This window comes from Tachyglossus aculeatus, chromosome 11 (assembly GCF_015852505.1).
Source record: "Tachyglossus aculeatus isolate mTacAcu1 chromosome 11, mTacAcu1.pri, whole genome shotgun sequence".
Taxonomy (NCBI): domain Eukaryota; kingdom Metazoa; phylum Chordata; class Mammalia; order Monotremata; family Tachyglossidae; genus Tachyglossus; species Tachyglossus aculeatus.
The window spans coordinates 691,334-707,435 of NC_052076.1; the positions used below are offsets into that span (position 1 = coordinate 691,334).

General features: G+C 56.9%; 1 protein-coding gene and 1 long non-coding RNA gene across 3 annotated transcripts in view; one reads left to right on the forward strand and one right to left on the reverse strand.

The window, feature by feature from the left end:
* The window catches only part of ZBTB20 (zinc finger and BTB domain containing 20), a 137,838-nt gene that overhangs the window by 99,978 nt on the left and 21,758 nt on the right, over positions 1-16,102 (reverse strand). The window lies entirely within an intron of this gene.
* Positions 7,057-15,184, forward strand: LOC119934264. Its single transcript, XR_005452892.1, has 3 exons — positions 7,057-7,377; positions 8,396-8,929; positions 13,511-15,184. It is a non-coding gene; the product is annotated as an uncharacterized LOC119934264 (long non-coding RNA).

Genomic DNA, 16,102 nt, shown 5'->3' on the forward strand with positions numbered 1-16,102 from the left:
CCCAGGGGCAGGGCCCCCGCTCAGGCTGGCCCCAGCTGCCCCCACCCACACCAAGGATTCCCCAGGCCCCAGCCTTCCCCAACCAGGCTGGGCAGAGCCCCAACCCTCAGCACTCCTAGCATGACCCTGGTCCATCCACTGCCTGCCGGCTCTGGTCCTGCCCTCAGTGAGCCCAAGCTGCTGGGGGCTGGGAGTATGCCATCTGCCCACATTGTGGAGCTGTGCCCGGGCACACTCGGCACCCCCACCATCGCCAGCCTGCTGGACCCGCAGGACCCCCAAGCTGCTCGAGTCTCGGTGTTCCTTGCCAGGCATCCTGCCCCTGACCTCGGCCCTGATGTTTCATTTGGGAGGTGCCTGGGCTCGGGTCCCCAGAACCAGCACCGCGTGCAGAGGCTGCACCAAAGCCACTCTGACTGCCCAGACTCGCCGAGGTGTGGCGGGGGCAGGGAGGGGCCGGGGGCCAGGGGCCAGGGGGCCCAAAGGCCTCTCTTGGAGGAAATGGAAGAAAAGCAGAAAAGCAGTGCGGCCTAGCATTAAGAACCCAGTCCCGGGAGTCAGGAGACCAGGGCTTTAATCGCCGCCCTGCCACCCAGCTATGTCCAGCACTGTTCTGAGCACTGTGCCGAGCACTGCGATAGGAACGATCGGTAAACAGCTCAGGAGCGTCTCTGTCCCTCATGGGGCTCAGATGTATCCGAGACCGGAAGGCGGCTGTGGGCTGGGCCCTTGGCAGTAGGCGGTTCAGATGTGCTGGTGATGACGTAGGAAACGGTGCTTGGCAGGGGCTCGGGGTTATGACGTTTCTACCCCCGATTCCTTCCTCCATCCCTGTTCTTCCTCCTCCACAGACTGTGAGTCCTGTGTGGGGGTGTGGGGGGCAGGGGAGATGTGTCTGACCTGACCTGGTTATTGTGTATCTACCCCAGCACTTAGGACAGTGCTTGACACATAGTAAACCCATAACATATACCACAATAATAATGATTAATAATAATAATAATAATGGTATTTATTAAGCATTTACTATGTGCCAGACACTGTACTAAGCACTGGGGTGGGTACAGGCAAATCAGGTTGAACACAGTCTCTGTCCCACATAGGGCTCACAATCTCAATCCCCATTTTACAGATGAGGTAACTGAGGCCCAGAGAAGTGAAGTGACTTGCCCAAGGTCACACGGCAGACAAGTGGCAGAGCCGGGATTAGAACCTATGACCTTCTGACTCCAAGGCCCGGACCCTATCCACTACGCCATGGTGTACTACTTCCGATACCAGGACACACGGTCTCAGCTGAGGAGTAGGGTGGCCGGTGACCAGGGAACTTAAGAACCTGTGTTCAGTGTGAAGTTTCCTCCTGACCTGGTTCCCTCTACCTCTCCGCCCTCCCCTGCCCCCAACACTGGCCTCCCTGGACCCACCAGGCCCTCTCCTGGAGCTCCTGTCAAATTTGGCTCCAGCTAATAAAGGTCTGCCTGCCCTTCAATTTTCCCATCACTTTAGACAACACCACCATCCTCCTTGTTGCACAAGTCCATAACTTTGTCCTTGACACATCTCTCCTTCAACCCACAGATTCAGTCAATCATTAAATCTGGTCAATTCTATCTCCACCACATCTCCAGGATCCTCCCTTTCCTCACCACCACCACTAAGCTTGTCCAAGCACTTCCCAGATCCCACCTGGACTACTGCATCAGCCTCCTCACTGATTTCCCTGCCTCCAATATCTCTCCTCTCCAGTGCACACTTCACTCTGCTGCCTGGATCATTTTGCTCAAATGTGTATGCCTTCCATTACTCAAAAAAAATCCATCTCTCCATCAAGCAGTGTGGGGAGCACCGTGGTGGTCCAGTGGAAAAAGCTGGGTCCTGGGAGTCAGGGGACCTGGATTCTAATTCCTGCACTGCCGCTTGCCTGCTGGATGACTTTGTGAAGTGACTTCACTTCTCTGTGCCTCAGTTTCCTCATCTGAAAAATGGAGATTCAATACCTGTTCTGACTGTGAGCCCTGTGTGAGACAGGGACTGTGACCAGCCCTATTAATTTTATATCTACCCCAGCACTTAGAACGGTGCCTGACACATAGTAGGTGCTTAAGAAATTTAATAACAAAAAAAATAACAATAATAATGGTAATACTGTATTCTTCCCAGCACAGAAGGCAGTGTTCTGCACACAAATGCTCCATAAATACCACTGACTGATTGATGGTTAAGTCAGTGGGAGGGAGAGAGCCCAGACTTGCTTTCTAAGAGAAGACTGCAACTGGGGGTGACAGAGAAGAGGAGCAGGGGCTGAGCGCGGGCCCAGGAGCCCAGAGACAGTGGGGCCAAGGAAAGGTGCAGTAGATCCAGGTTGCGGAGGTTGGTGACGGTGGGGGGGGTGGCGGTGTTGGGTGTCGCTGCCTGGCCCGGGTGGCTGGGGCAGAAGTTGTGTAGCGGGGAGCACCCACATCACACCTCCAACTGAAGGGAACGAGACATGGGTGAAAACCAACCAGTCAGCCAGTGGCAGGGTCTGAGAGGAGCTTGCGGGGAGCAGGAGCTGGGCTGGGCAACCGGGTTGGGCACCAGGCTGGGTGCTGGGTCAGGTGCTGTGCAGGGCGCTGGGCACTGGGTGCTGTGTTGGGCGCTGTTCTGGGCTGGGCCCTGGGTTCTGGATGCTGGGCTGGGCCCTCAGGCGAGACCTCGGGGGCCCCCAGGCCAGGGCTGTCATTCCCCAGCACTTTTACGCAGCCCCACTCCCTGGCTGGAGCTGCCTCTGCATCTATCCGCTCCTGCTGGTTGGTCTGGGGTGGGCGGGAGCCCAGGAGAGTTCCAGTCCAGTCCAGTCCAACCCAGCCTCAGGACGGACCTGGAGGCCGTTACTTCGATAAACGGATAAAATGGTGAAGTGATTCACAGATTTTTCTTCACTTGTAACTGAACGGAGAGAATAATGAGTTGGCAGGAATCTCCCCAGGACTCCACCTCCAGCCTCGAGTCACGCCTGAGCTGTCGTCCTTCCCTCCCCCCTCGGCACCCCAGACCCTGCTCCCCAGGACTCAGACAGATAAGGGGGAGAAGAGAGAGGGAAGGAGAGAGGGAGGAAGAGGAAGGAAGTGAGAAGGAAGGAAACAGGAAATAAACAAATTGCTAAATGCTCAAACTTTCCAAAAATATTCACTTTGGGAAAAATTCTAATCTGAAATGTTGTTCTCTGTTTTAAGAAACGATGAATGAATGAAGCAGAGTGTAGGCTGGAGGAGGAAAGAGGACGAGGTCAAAGTGATGCACGTGTGTGTGTGTTTGTGTGTGTGTGTGTGTGTGTGTGTGAGAGAATTGTTGTAGAATCTTGCTCTGCTGTTACATAGCATTTTTATGTCAGGGAACTTGAAGCCCCTTCCCTTGAAGCTGGGGAGTACCTTCTTCCTTTTGGGCCCTTGGAGGGGAGAGGAGAGGAAGGGATGGAGAGAAGGGAGGGAGAAAAAAGAGGGAGAAAGGGAGGGAGGGAGGAGAAGGAGGAGGAGGAGGAGGAAAAGGAGGAGGAAAAGGAGGAGGAAGCAGGGCTCAGGAGTTGAATAACATGCCTCCCACCACCAACAACCACTAACAGTTTCCCTGGGGACTCTGCACTGGGAAGGGAGGAAGGAAGAGAGGGAGGGCCCTCAAGCAAGGCACTTGACCTCTCTGGGCCTCAGTTTCCACATCTGTGAAATGGGGATAAGTCCCTGCACTCTGTCCCTCTTAGACATGAGCCCCGTGTGGGTCAGGGATCGTGTCTGATCTGATTATCCTTGTGGCTCAGTGGAAAGAGCCCGGGCTTGGGAGCCAGAAGTCATGGGTTCTAATCCCAGCTCTGCCACATCTCTGCTGTGTGACCTTGGGCAAGGCACTTAACTTCTCTGAGCCTCAGTTACCTCATCTGTAAAATGGGGATTAAGACTGTGAGCCCCACGAGACAACCTGATCACCTTATATCCCCCCAGCGCTTAGAACAGTGCTTTGCACATAGTAATCGCTTAACAAATGCCACATTATTATTACACACTGCAGTGCTTAGCTCAGGGCTTGGCCCAAAGCAAGGGCTGAATTGCTACCACAAGGAACTGCAAACCTTTTTTTGGGCCATGGGTCTTGACCAGGAAGTTACTGAAGAAGAGAAAGGGCAGCCCCCGCCCTCACCCCTCATGGCCTCCCTCCCCCCAACGAGCCCCCCCGCCCAGCTTGCCCACCACCCCCCTCCAGTCCTCGTGGGGATTCACACAGCCTGCGGCCTGGGGGTCCGGAACTGCCACATTTCTGAATGGAAAGCGACTTGTAACAGGGAACTGGCCCAAGTTTGGAAGCTCCCTGGTCCCCACCGGTCCTTGCCCGCCCTCCTGCCAAAGATGCCTGATGTCCCGGCACTGGAGAGGAGGAGGGGAAGGGGGTTTTGGCGGGGCTCTCCTGGGTTCACTTGGATGATCCCTGTGACACGGTCAGAGAGGAGCGGGAGGAGGAGAAGGACAACTACGATGATGAGGTTCTGAGCGGAGCCTCCCTCTCCTTCCTGCCTTGACCTGGCTGGGAATTTACATGAGACGCCCCACCTTCCAGCCCGACACTAGCTGCCCCGACAGCCCCCATCCCCCCGCCCCCTGACCTCCCGGTCCCTCAGAGCCTGAAGGTAGGTCCACCCTGGCGGCCCCACCAAAGCCCCATCCCGGGGGCCCGAGTGAGCCTCCAAATCCTACCCGCACGCCGGGGTCCAGACCTCCCACCTCAGTAGCTCCCAGAGTCCTCCCAGCCTCTCAGAGTGTGAAGAGGTCTGGGCCCCCAAATTGCCCTGGAGGGATGGAGCCTGGCACAGGGCTGATCTCGGGGCCGCTGGGCGTGGCACCCGGGCATGGGACAGGAGAAGGCGGATAGGATGGGGCAGACGGATTGGGGTGAGATAGAGGGGGCAGGTAATCCGGACAGGAGGGTATGGGATGGGTTGGGGTGGGGCAGAATGGGCCAAGAAGGAGCAGGATGAGGCAGATGGGGTGGACAGGGCAGACGGGATGCGGGGGGGGGCGGGGGGCGGGGTGAGGTGGACGGGATGGGACGGGAAGAGCCAGGATAGGCCGGGAGGGTAGACGGGCAGGAGGGCAGGTGTCAGGTCTCTGGGAAGGGAGCAGGGGCCCACAAGGCTGGAAGCCAGGATCCTGGCTGCGGACTCCAGCAGCAGAAACATCTGGTGGTCTCAGATTCCTCCGGGATTCCCGACTTCAAAGGGAGCAGCGGAGAACAGCAAATCCCGGCCCTGGCGGGCCCTGGCGGGGGAGAAGCCGTGTCCTGACGTGACTGGGCGGGCCGCCCCCGCCCATCTGGAGCCGGGAACAGGGCAGCGGAATCAGCCCTGGTGGCGGCTGGTCCTGGGCCGGACTGCCGGAGGCTGGACAGGCTGGGGGCTGCGGGCTGCAGGACTGGCAGAGAGGGGTGGGGGCTGCAGGGCCGGGGGCGTGGAGAGGCCTGGATTTGGGGGTGCGTGTCCTGGAGGGTGGGGGTGTCCCCATCCCTGGCTCCGGGGAGTGGGGTGGGGGCTCATCAACCCGGGCCCCTGCTGTGCTTCAGCTCCCTGCCTCTGCAGACCGTCACCATCATCATCATTGTCATCAGGATCTACTGGGCACCAAGTGTGTGCAAAGCACTGGGCTGAGTAGCCAACTGTGTGCGCAGGGCACTGGAGGGGCATGGGAGGGGACTACGGAGGTAGAAGACCCAGATTACTACCCTTCCCAGAGGGTTGTCGGGGCCGCGGGGGCGTTCCCCTCCCCCAGGCTGGGGTGGGCGCCCTGTGGGCACGGGCGGGCGGTGAGGCCCGGGATTGCTTCCCCCGAGGGTTCACCGCTCGCTCGCCCCAGTCCTGGGAGAGACGAAGGCGTGGACAGACGGGCCGCTCCGGCCTCCGGGAAGGGACTCGGACCCACCGACCGGGGACTGGGGCGGGGGCTGGGCGGCAGAGCTGTTAAAAATCAGAATCCTTTGTGCTAAGTCCCAGAGTGACAAAACAACCCCAGGATTAGCATTTGAAAAGCTCCTTCCAGTACACTACCAGGGCCCCAGAAACAAGAGACCAACGACGCCGCTGACGACGCTCTGGAGAGCGGGGGGTCTCTCCGCTCCCACTTCCCCGCTCCCCTGCTCTGCTCCTCTCGGACGGACACGGGCCCCCAGCTTCCCAGGAGGGGTAGGCGGGGGCGGGGGGCGTTGGGGGACCCTCTCGGGACACTGAAGAGGGCTGGCGGGGGGGGCGGGGAAGGGGCTCCTGCTCATTGGGTCTTTGACCCCAGGGAGAGGGATCCCAGCGCAGGCCTGGAGATGTCCAGGCTGGCCTGAGGGGTGAAGTGGGCAGTGGGCGAGAGCGAAGAGACACGCTCACCGTGAGCTGCTGCCCGCCCAGAGACGGACACCCCACCTCGCCAAGGCCGGACGGGGCCGCACGTCCAGTTGGTTGGTTAGCACTGTCTCGGGCCAGGCTCCGGCCCATGCAGACACAGCACTGGGCGCCTATCGGGTGTTGGTCGTTCTCGGGGCCCGGTGTCGGTTCCGCCATGGCCCCTGCAACCAAGTGCCACGAGTGCCACTAGTGCCATGGCTCAGGGGCAGCGCCTGGGCTCACGTGGGCCCGGAGCGAGGGGAGGGGGGCCAGGAGACCAACGGAATCACGCTCTACCATCAGGAACCGTGCCATTCTCCACAAAGGAGCGTGTGACGTGCCACGTTATGCCACAGGCCTGGGGCCGCTCACGCAGGGTCATCAGTGTCTCTGTGTCCGGCACAGGTGAGGGTCTCAGTGGCTGCCATGCACCAAGGGAGCAGCAGGGAGAGCCAAGTTGCTTGATCAGGGCAGGGCAGGGCAGGGGCAGAAGCAGGGCAGCAGCGGGGGCAGGGGACTAAGATGACCTGTGGCCCGGGATTTTCAGTCTTGCCAGCAACCATGAGTGCTGAGCCACGCCCCCCTGCTGGACTCTCCCCCTGGCATAGGGCCAGGGGATGGGGCCCAGCACCAGCCGGGTCACAGCCGGCTGGGACGAGCCAGTGGCGGCACTGATTATATAACGGCATCTTACTGAAATGGACATCGGGATCTGTTTCGGGTGGAAAATCCCTCTCCCGCCAGCCTGCGCTCTGATCCTCTGATCACCGGCCCGCAGCCATCTCACTGCCTGCCGGCGAGCCCGGCGGTCAGAGGCTGTGTCGTGGCCGTGGGTCCCCGGGTGGGGGTGGGGGTTACCTCAGTCCCTGCTCCTCCGTCTGAGAAGAGGGGAAAACTCTGCCTTCCCCATCTGTTGTTTCCCCGCTTTTTGGCTGTCGGAAAGTGAAATTATGCAAGAGCTGTTGAATCCACCGAGGAGGAGGACGATGGTGAGAACTTCCACGCATGGGGCGGGAGCCGCCACCGCCGTGTACAGGGGCGGGGAGTGGGGGGGGGAGGGGGTGGCCGGCATTTACTACTCACTCATGCTTCTCCCTACGCCTGCCAATCTCAGTCCCAAACACTGTGCGGTGAGGGGGCAGGGGAGAAGGGGAGTACAGTGTCTACTGGGCCCCTACTGTGTATAGAGTGCAGGACTGTGTGAACAACCCTACTGTGTGCAGAGCACTGTGCTGGGCTCCTACTGTGTGCACTGCACTGTACTATGTGCAGAACACTGTACTGGGCCCCACCTGTGTGCAGAGTGCTGGATTGGGAGCCTGAGAGTCATGGAAGTCTCGTGTCCCCGTGTTAGTTTTTTAAGCAGTTGGTCACCTGCTCCCCAGCCCCACCCCCAGCCTAGGTCCACAAGGCCTAGCGGACTGGGAGAGGCCTCCTGGCTGCTGGCCCAGTGACAACCGCTCCAAGGCCCATGTGCGGAGGCCAGCAGGCCGTGGGCTCTGGGATTGGCCCATGGACCAGCACCTCTCCCTGGATTCTAGGACCCTGCTCCTTCCCCCCTCCCATCCCTGTGGAGCTCAGGGAGAAGGGGAGGAAAGAGGAGGAGAGGGAGGAGAGGGGAAAGGGGAAGGCAGGGGGAGGAGGAGAGAGAGGAGTGGGGAAGGAAGGAAGAGGAAGAGTGGAAGGGAGGAGGAGGAGGAGGAGGAGGAGAGGGAGGAGGGGCAGACAGGCCGCATGAGCCATGAAGGTTGGTTGGTTGGTTGGTCAGAGTCCTGAGCCAAACCAATTTGGGACAACTGGCAGAGGCTGAGAAAGCAAGGCTCGAACAAACTGAGTGGATCGTGGGAGCCTTGGGTGCAGCCGGGGTGCAGGGCAAGGGGAGGATCTGGGTGCAGGGGTGGGTGTGAGACTGGGTGTGGGGCTGGCCGGGGGCGGGGGGGTTAACACGGGGGGCGGTGAGGGTGGGGGGAGTTCAGAACCAAAGCTGTGTCCAAGTTTCTGCTTCAGGGCTGAATCCGTGGCCCAGAAGATCAGCCCAGACACCACTGCAACCACCACCCAGACACCGGGGCCAACACAGCGCAGACACCACTGCAACCACTGCACAGACAGTGCAGACAGAGCACAGACACCGCTGCCACTGCTGAGCAGACATAGCGCAGACGCGACCGCGGAGACCACACAGATATCACTGCCACCCACTGTGCAGGCACTGCAAGGAGGCCACGGCCACCACTGTTGAGGCACCGGTGCCGACACTGCACAGACACCACTGCCACCACTGAGTAGACACTGGTGGAGGAACAGCACAGCACCACTACCACTGTTGCACAGACACCGGTGCAGGTTCAGCCACATGGACCAGAGCAAACGCTGATGAACAACGGCACGGACTTCATCACAGGCATCAGCGCAGATTCTGCAGCAGACAGCAGGGATCCACCCTCTGCCACGGTGCCCGCCACTCCTCCCCTAGGCTGTTCTCTCCAGGAGGCACGTAGAGCCGGCAGGAAGAGGGCTTAGAACAGTGCTTTGCACATAGTAAGTGCTTAATAAATGCCATTAAAAAAAAAAAAAAGAGGGAAGGGGCAGCAGAGAGTCCTGGTCTGGGTCAGGCGGTCCCAGGTGGGCCAGACTCCAGGTTGTGACAGGGGGCAAAAATGCCATAGCCGTCTATCGGTGCTAAGGGCCGACATCCACAGGGCCGGGTGGTGGAGAGCAGAAACCGGACGTCCGGGCTCCTGCCCGATGACGTCACCCCAAAGGGCCGGCCAGGCTACCCGGGGGCGGGGAGGGGAGGGGGGAGCCACTGGTCTAAAACGTGGAGAGCAAGAAGCCCTGCCCTAGATGGGACAAGCCTGGACATTCAGGCTGCCCAGCTCTATATTTACTGCAGGGACACTTCCTGTTTCACTGTAAACAGGCTGACGGCCCACAACTCCAAGAGAGGTCTGGAAGCCCTATTGCTCGGGCCTCCAGACTGTTCCCAACTTCCTGGAGCACACTCCCTCAGAAGCCTCCTCTCCCTCCCCAAACTTGGGTTGACAAAATGGAAACGGGGTTTCATAACCCTCATACAAAAAACGACAGCAGACAAAACGTCTTCGCCGGGCTGCATTCTTTCACAACCTCTCCCCCGCCGGGTTGTCTGCCGGCTCCCGTTCCTCCAAGAATCCTCAGGGCTGGAGTGGAATAGTCCTGGCGAGAGGCGAGGTAGGTGTTGCAGACAGGTCGGGGGGAGGAGGTGGCTGGCCAGAACTCACTGCTTCTCCCAATCTGTCCTCGTGGCTGATCCCAACCCAAACAAGCACTTGAATCCAGGGCCCTTCAGGGTGAAAAATAGCTAAGACACCACTTTCCCGGGGCAGCAGGTGCATCACCTAACTGCCAGGATGCACCCGACCACATGCACAAGGACGGACACACAGACACACATGTCCACACATGGACATACGTGACCATACATGGACAGCCATGCCTGCGCAACTGCTGAGGCTGGTGCCCCCACCATGATGTGTCAGCTCAGGGAGGGGATTTCTGTCCATTCCCCAGATCACCTCTTAGATGCTTTCAGTGACTTTGGGAGAGGGGTTCAGCCAAAACTCAGCCTGCCCTTCCAGACGGCGTAAGACCTGCCCGCATGCTGCCCCTCCTGACCCCCCTACCAAGCCCCAGTGGACCTCCTCCCAGAGCCCATTCAATGGCCCACTCACTGGCCCAGCCCCACGGCCAGCCACTGTCCCCCCCCCCTCTCTCTCTCTCTCCCTCTCTCTCTCTCTACTCCCTCTCCAGGCGCCAAGTTTGATTTTGTTTCCCTTAAGTATTCTGAGGAAGGTGACACACATACTCACATACACACACACACATACACACACACATATCCTGCCATCTAAGAACTTTCATTAAGCAAATAATTAAAAGTCGTAAATCTTCCCGCTAATTGTTCCTCCAACTTGAAAGAAAGGTTATTTCCTTACCTCACTCTGTGTCTGCTGGAAGCTGACAGTGTCAGTCAGTGATTTCAACGTCAGCTTCTGATTTTCCACTCTTTTATGACACACAGAGAACACAAGGAATAATGGAGCACTCTGAGCTGTTGGCGTGCGCTCTATAGAGTCTATATTCGTTCGCTCCGGCTTCTATCTGAATCTATATTTATCAGCTTTATCTGCCTACAGTGCATCTGTTTCTCGTACACACAGACATATATTTATACACACACACACACACACACAGAGTATATATAGATGTGTCTGTGTGTGTCTGTGTGTGTGTGTGTGTGTGTGTGTGTGTCTACAATTCGTACACAAACAGTCACGCGTACACACAAGAGTATCTGGCCCAGAGGCCCAGGCCCAGGCCGCGGAGCTGGCCAGATGGGGGAATGGAGGGCTCCCAGGACAGGAGCGGTCTCTGCCAGATGGTGCCACAGGATGGGGAGGCCAGTATCCAGCCAGACTCTGACCTCAACCTCAATCGAGTGAAGGCCAGAACCCGGGCTAGCGGGGAATCCTGGAAAACAGCTTACAGGCCATCTCTCCCGGGCTGTCTGGCTTCTCAGATCTTGCCTCGACTACTGTATCTGCCTCCTCGTCACCCTCCCTGCTGCCTACCTCTCCCCTCTCCAATTCATACTTCACTTTGCTGCCCAGATCACTGTTCTGCAAAACTGGTCTCTCCATGTTTCCCCATTCTCAAGAACTTCCAACGGTTGCTCACCCATCTCTGCATCAAGCAGACACTCCTCACCATCACTCTCAGTCTCTTTCACGGGCTCCTCCTCTGCCTCCCACCCCCTTAATGTGGGAGTCACTCAAGGTTCAGTTCTGGGTCCCCTTCTATTCTCCATCTACGCCCACTCCCTCAGAGAACTCATTCGCTCCCATGGCTTCAACTACCATCTCTATGCAGATGATTCTCAAATCTACATCTCCAGCCCTGATCTCTCTCCTTCTCTGCAGTGTTTCATTTCCTCCTGCCTTCGGGACATCTCTACTTGGATGCCAACACCTCAAACTTAACATGTCCAAAACAGAACTCCTTTATTGGTTCTAATCCCTGCTCCATCCCTTGTCTTCTATGTGACCTTGGGAAACTCCTGGGCCTCAGTTACCTCATCTGTATAATGAGGGTTGAGACTGAGCCCCACATGGGACAGAGAATGTGTCCAACCCCATTTGCTTATACCTACCCCAGCGCTTAGTACAGTGCCTGGCACACTGTAAGCACCTAACAAATGCAACTATTACCATTATTATGATTCCCACCCAAGCCCTGTCCTTCCCCTGACTCTCCCATCACTGTAGACAGCTCCACTATCCTTCCTGTCTCACAGGCCAGGAACTTTGACGTTATCCTCGACTCATCTCTCTCATTCAACCCACATATTCAGTCTGTCACCAAATTCCGTCAGTTCAACCTTCACAACAGCTCTAGAATCTGCCCTTTTGTCTCCAACCAAACTGCTATCATGTTAATCCAGGCATTTATTCAATTCCATCTTGATTACTGCATCAACCTCCTTACTGAACTTCCTGCCTCCTGTCTTTCCACACTCCAATCCATACTTAACTCTGCTGCCCAGATCTATTTTCTACAAAACCAATCAGTCTGTGTTTCCCCACTCCTCAAGAAATTCCAGTGGTTCCCCATTCACTTCTGCACCAAGTGGAAACTCCTTACCATTGGCTTTAAAGCCCTCAGTCAGCTTGCTCCCTCCTACTTTACCTGCCTAATTTCCTAGTACAACCCAGCCTCACACTTGGCTCCTCCAGCCCCAACTTACTCACTGAACCTCGATCTCTTCCAGCTCGCCGCCAACACTTCACCCACATCTTGCCTCTGGCCCGGAACTCCCTCCCCCATCATATATGACAGTCCACCACTCTCCCCATTTTCAAAGCCTTAGTAAAAGCATACCTCCTCCAAGAGGCCATCCTGGGCTAAGCTTTCATTTCCTCTTCTCCCACTTTCTTCTGCAACACCCTTGCACTTGGATTTGCCCCCAGTATTCACCCCACCCTCACCTCACAGCACTTATGGGCACATTCATTCATTCATTCAATCGTATTTATTGAGTGCTTACTGTGTGCAGAGCACTGTATTAAGTGCTTGGGAAGTATAAGTTGGCAACATACAGAGATGGTCCCTACCCAACAGCGGGTTCACAGTCTAGAAGGCACAGAGAAGCAGGTTGGCCTAGTGGAAAGGGCACGGGCCTGGGAGTCTGAAGGACCTGAGTTCTAATTCCGGCTCTGCCACTTGTCTGCTGCGTGATTTTGGGCAAGTCCGTCACTTCTCTGTGCCTCAGTTCCCTCATCTGTACAACAGGGATGAAGATGGTGACCTCATTTGGTATGGGGACTGTGCCTAACCTGATTAGCTTGTATCTACCCCAGCAATTAGAATAGTGCTGGACGCACAGCGAGCACTTAATACCATCATTATCGTTATTTTTATTCATAATTTATTTCTATTAATGTCTGTCTCCGCCTCTAGACTGTAAGCTCATTGTGGGCACGGAATATGTCTACTGACTCTGTTATATTGTACTCTCTTAAGCGCTTAGTACTGTGCTCTGCACACAGCAAGTGCTCAACAGATATGACTGATCAACCGATTGAGTGATTTGAGGACCTCAATCAGCTCTCCCTCCTACCTGGACTCGCTCCTCTTGCCCCACACCCCAACCCACACACTCCTGTCCTGTCACACCAACCTCCTCACTGAGCCTCACTCTCTCATCTCTCTCGCCATTGCTCCCTTGCTCACGCCCTCTCTCCTGCCTGGAACTCCTTCCCACTTCACAGCCAGAAGACTGCCACTCTCCCCATCTTCACAGCCCCATTCTGAGATCACACCTCCATCAAGAGGCCTTCCCTGACTAATGGCTCATCTCCCCACTTATTTCCATCCCCAAATGCCACTCTGGCATTTCCTGCCATCTAAGCACTGACCCACTCCCACGCTCCAGTGGCCCTTTCGTTCCCATAATAATAATAATAATGATGGCATTTATTAAGCGCTTACTATGTGCAAAGCACTGTTCTAAGTGCTGGGGAGGTTACAAGGTGATCAGGTTGTCCCACGGGGGGGCTCACAGTCTTAATCCCTATTTTACAGATGTGGGAACTGAGGCCCAGAGAAGTTAAGTGACTTGCCCAAAGTCACACAGCTGACAGTTGGTAGAGCCGGGATTTCAGCCCTGCTACTCATCACCCTGGCACAAACTCATGGACGGATCCTTTCAGCCTCAGACCTGTGGTGTGGTTACTTCTGAATGTGGCAGATGCCCGAGCCAGCCACCCAAGGGCAGGATGAGGTCATCTGAGGGGGCCGGACCCCAACTGGCTCCATGTGACCGGAATTGAGGATGCGGATGGTCACCATGGAGACAGAACCTTGTTCTTGTGGCTGTCCGAGGGCTGGGAGGTTCTGGACCAGGCCCAACTTCGGCAAGGGTCAGGAGGGCGTCAACCTTCCAGCTGACCCTGCTGGCCACATGCCCCTCTGAAAGATGGAGCTGGACCCAGATGGGGGTGGAACTGATGTGAAACCAAAACCGTCAACTCAGAAACCCGGACAGCAATGTCGGCTGTCACTGGAGGTTGGGGGTGCGTGGTGGGTACGCGCGTGTCTGGGTGGGTGTGTGCGCGAGTGTGTGACTTTGAGTGTCTGCTTCCTTTGCTTCCCTGGACTCTGTCCTCTCATGGGCCACGAGCTTCTTGGCAAAAAACTGTTCAGCCTGGTTCTGACTTCTCCTGCTCCCTAGGCATTTGGCTGGCAGGTGCGGGTTCCACACCCTACAACCCACAGCCCCCCCCTCTGCCCCCATGCCCCCTGCCCTGCCCCAACCCTCTGTCCTGCAGCCCCCACCCCATGGCACTGAACCGTGGCTGTCTGTGGCTGGGGCCCATCTGGACACAGAGGAGAAAAAGATGGTTAGTGTACATGGCGAGGTGGAGGGCACTGTACAGAGTGCCTCTGGGCTGGAGGGCACCGTACTGAGAACCCAGGCCTCCTTACATTGAACTCAGCCAATTGGCTGGCCCCCACGTAACAGGGGAACCACAAATACTGCAAGCCAACCAATGAGTCCAGCTAGCCTGAGGGGGGTATGGGGCGGGGTTGGCTAGCCCCTTCCATCCAAGGGTGGGTCTTTGGCTCACCCCTCCCCTGTGTGGGTGGGGTTTTACTCCCCCCCTCCCCCCCCACCTCGTGGATGGGTTCTCCCCATAGAGGGGCCAGACTGGGACCTCTCCTCTCCCGCCGAGCCCAGTGGGACCCTTCTCGCTTTGTCCTTTGGGAGGTCCCAGCTCTGAGCTCCAATCCCTTCCTGTCCTGGCAGCGAGCAGGTGAGTAAGAGTCTCCGACTATAGCTACATTGAGACCCACTCCTGTTGCCCTTGTACCCCCAGTGCCGCTGCTCACTCCCACCAGGGTGGCAACGGGGTGCTGGGAATGGCCGTTGCTTGCACGTTGACATTTCATGGAGGGGGGGCTGAACCCCGCACCCTAAAAATATCAACTGCATTAGTCTCAAAATAATTAATGGCAGGCATTATGCAAATGACAACTTTTTCACTGCAAAATAATGACATTTCTTCATTTTGAGCAGAATAATGCAAAACAATGAATTTGGAGCGATAAATCACCCAGGAGCAGGAAGGGAGCCATAAAGCTCCCAGGCGGGCAGGCAGAGAGGTAGGCAGGTAGATAGCTCGATAACTCAGAAGACGCAGTGTGATCTCACACCACTGTGGAGAGTTCAAGAGTCCCCACCAGCAGGCCACTAGGGAGGAGGGAAGGGGGGGGGGCGGGGTGTGTGTGTGTGTGTGCGTGTGTGTGTGTGTGTGTGTGTGTGTGTGTAGGGTAGGGGGGTCCCTCTTTAGGCGGCAGGGTAGAAGGTGGTGTTAAATTCTAGCAATTGGATCATTACGAGTCACGAGCAAATTTTTCTTTATTAACCTTAATAAGTCATTCACTCACAGACTGGAGTCGACGGGCAAAGAGAAAGTGCAGCAAGCCATTCTGCTAGGCACTAATTCCTTATGCAAACATCACAACATATAGCAATTACTGCCGCTCAAAAACACAAAGTCATTTTCGATTTATTTTATGGCTTTTGGGTTTGGCCCCTTCCTGGAGCTCATTAGTGCCTCCCCCTCCATGGTCAGAAGCCATCTTGGGTGTGTGTCGGAACCAGGAAGGTGGGGCGACCATCCCTCCATGGTGAGCCTGCGGCCCCCTCCCCCTCAGACCCCAGCTTCCCTCACCAAGTGTGAGTCAGATGGGAGCCAGCCCTTGCACCGGGCCCATCCTGCAGATGGATAAACTGAGGCTGGGGGAGCCCACACCCTCCCAGAGTTGCCCACCGACACCGACCGGAGCCAACCACCCTACGCTCCCTCTCTGCTGCATCACCATCCCCGGGACCCCCAGGCCCCCTCTTCAGTCCCCTTCCCCAGCGCTCCGGGAACCCCTGGCTCCCGACTCTGGCTGGCCACCGCGGCCGGATCGATAAAAATGAGAGCCGCTTCCCTCGTGGCGGCCGATTGCCATTTGCTATTCAAATCAGACTAGATAAATGAGGGTACACGCCGGGGAACAGGGCACTGAATTAAGACAGGCCTCCAGAGGAGCGGAGATATTATTAATCTTTTAAGACGCTATCATATTTCTTCTTGACAGTCTGTGCAGTACCACAGACACACG